The sequence below is a fragment of the Limulus polyphemus genome, unplaced genomic scaffold (genome assembly GCF_000517525.1).
Source record: "Limulus polyphemus unplaced genomic scaffold, Limulus_polyphemus-2.1.2 Scaffold12566, whole genome shotgun sequence".
In the NCBI taxonomy this organism is placed as follows: Eukaryota; Metazoa; Arthropoda; class Merostomata; order Xiphosura; family Limulidae; genus Limulus; species Limulus polyphemus.
In genome coordinates, this window is record NW_013678176.1 from 1 (window position 1) to 2,904 (window position 2,904).

Genomic DNA, 2,904 nt, shown 5'->3' on the forward strand with positions numbered 1-2,904 from the left:
CTTCTTTTTGATTATCAGGTAGACAGATTGAAAATTGTGGGCTTAGTTTTCTTCTCTTTGATTATCAGGTAGACAGACTGAAAATTGTGAGCTTAGTATATCTTCTTTTTGATTATCAGGTAGACAGATGGAAACTAGGTCCAGATATTTCCATCTGTCTACTTGAAATATTGTTCAGAGTAATTCTTTTCGTCACGAAACGTTTTGACAACTTACAGCTCTGCAAAGCGTATAATTTCTAAAATGAACAGTAAAAGAGGTTGACATGCTATCAAGCCATTATGAGTAACAAAAATCTTTTACAAGAATAAACTATCGGTGCTTTGGTAAAATCCATAATGTGTACACTAGAAATTAGAATTCTATCTCGAGTATCTGGTATTGGAAACTTATTGTTCGCTCATTTTATCTCTCCCTGTCTTTATTCATTAAAAACTACTTTAGGATAAGATCTAGTTGTATTACATTCGATTAAGCTAATAGAAATGACAATAAAGATGGGATAATATCAGGAATTACTCTACGTGATAACTGAAAAAGAAAAGCAGCCAATCAGAAATGATTGTTCTTCCTCTATTGTTCTGAAGAACAGAATTAGGATCGTTTCTGTGAAAACAGTGGTTTGGTAACATACGATTGATGTCATTTGAAAGATGTTTCGTCTGTTGTTAGAGTCAGCTACTATCTACAGTTCCTCATCAGGTTGTCCTTAAGATGATTTGATTTATTAGTATTAAAGAAATCCAAAAAATAGAAAAACTAGAGCATATGAAAACTGCCTTTTGCACTTCAAGATAAATAATATTTTTATGTTTTCACATTTCAAAATCTATTACTTGTAGTTTGAACAAGAAAAAGTGTCCAGCAGAAGATACACCTTGCTTCTAATGGTCTAAACCCTTGTCAGTTGTGATTCATGAGCAAAGTTGTAAATATTTCACCTCCACCTTTCGTTCCTAATTTACAGAAAGTTTCAACTTATTCTTCATGTTTATCCTGGGCTTGTACAACCGCACAAATGTACTTTTTTAAGAATGTGTTTAAAACCGTTGTTCAAAAAAAACATTCGTAAAACTTTATAAAAATTAGTTGGTTTAAACGGAGATTTCCATATCTCTAATGAGTCATCAAATAATAGGATACAATTAAATATTCTAATAATCGATATGAAGTTAGATTGGGTTAAACATTCCAGTGGTCCACGTGAGGTTCAGATTCACTAAACACTCTAGTAATCTATGTAATCTCCGGTAATTCACGCGAGGTTAAAGTCCAGTGAAATACTGGTAGTTCGTATGAGGTAAAGATCCAACGAGGGCCAGATGTGGCCTATTGGTTAGCGTGCTAGATTGTGAACTCGAGGGTCAATGGTTCACGCCCCATTGCCAAAAAAATCTCACTCCTCACTTTCTGTTGACTAGCTGTCTTCTTTTAAGTCTTTCATAGTTACAACTAACGCAGATAACTCTTTGGGTAAACACTCGAAACAAAGGAACAAGATCCGGTGCAACACATTGAATATCCATATGAGAACACTAGTAAGCCACGTGAGGTTAGGATTAGATTATACACTAGTAAGCCACGTGAGGTTAGGATTAGATTATACACTAGTAAGCCACGTGAGGTTAGGATTAGATTATACACTAGTAAGCCACGTTAGGTTAGGATCAGATTATACACTAGTAAGCCACGTGAGGTTAGGATTAGATTATACACTAGTAAGTCACGTTAGGTTGGGATTAGATTATACACTAGTAAGCCACGTGAAGTAAAGAGCCGGTTGAATACACTTGACAGTTCATAGAAACTAAGATTCTATTAAATATATATGTAATTTGTGAGAGGTTATAAGTTTCTGATCTTTGAACTCGGAAAGCATTGTTTTAACGAATCTATTAAAATTTCACGAAATTTAGTTATTCGCTAATAAGAGCATCATTCGCTAAGTTAGACGTTTCTTAAACAGACTGTTCAGAAAAAAGAAAGGTATCAGCGAAACTTGCAGGCTGTGGTACTGCGTTACAGGAGATGCGGCCAGGCTGTGGTACCGCGTTACAGGAGATGCGACCAGGTTGTGGTACCGCGTTACAGGAGATGCGACATTAGTTTCATGGGTAACTTATAAAGCTACAGTGTTTGTCAAACAAGAAACCTAATCTCATATCACATAGCACTAAACAATAACAAGAAACCTAACCATATATCACATGACACTAAACAATAACAAGAAACCTAACCTTATATCACATGACACTAAACAATAACAAGAAACCTGACCTCATACCCCATGGCACTAAACAATAACAAGAAACCTAACCTTATATCACATGGCACTAAACAATAACAAGAAACCTAACCTCATATCACATGGCACTAAACAATAACAAGAAACTTAACCTCACATCATATGACACTGAATAAGAACAAGAAACATAACCTCATATCACATGGCACTAAACAATAACAAGAAACGTAACCTTATATCACATGGCACTAAACAATAACAAGAAACCTAACCTCATATCACATGGCACTGAACAATAACAAGAAATCTAGTTATAAAGTATAGGTGATGAACTTTAATTATAAAGTTTAAGTGATCAGCTTGTAACGGTCTAAAACAAAACGCCATAGACTACTGTGCAGTTTGAGACCATAGCCTACTATACAGTTTGAGACTATAAACTACTATACAGTTTGAGACCATAGCCTACTATATAGTTTGAGACCATAGCCTACTATATAGTTTGAGACCATAGCCTACTATACAGTTTGAGGCCAAAGCCTACTATACAGTTTGAGGCCATAGCCTACTATATAGTTTGAACTGGATGTAAGACCACAGCTTACTATATGATTGAGCTAGATTTGAGAACATAGCCTACTATATAGTTTGAGACCATA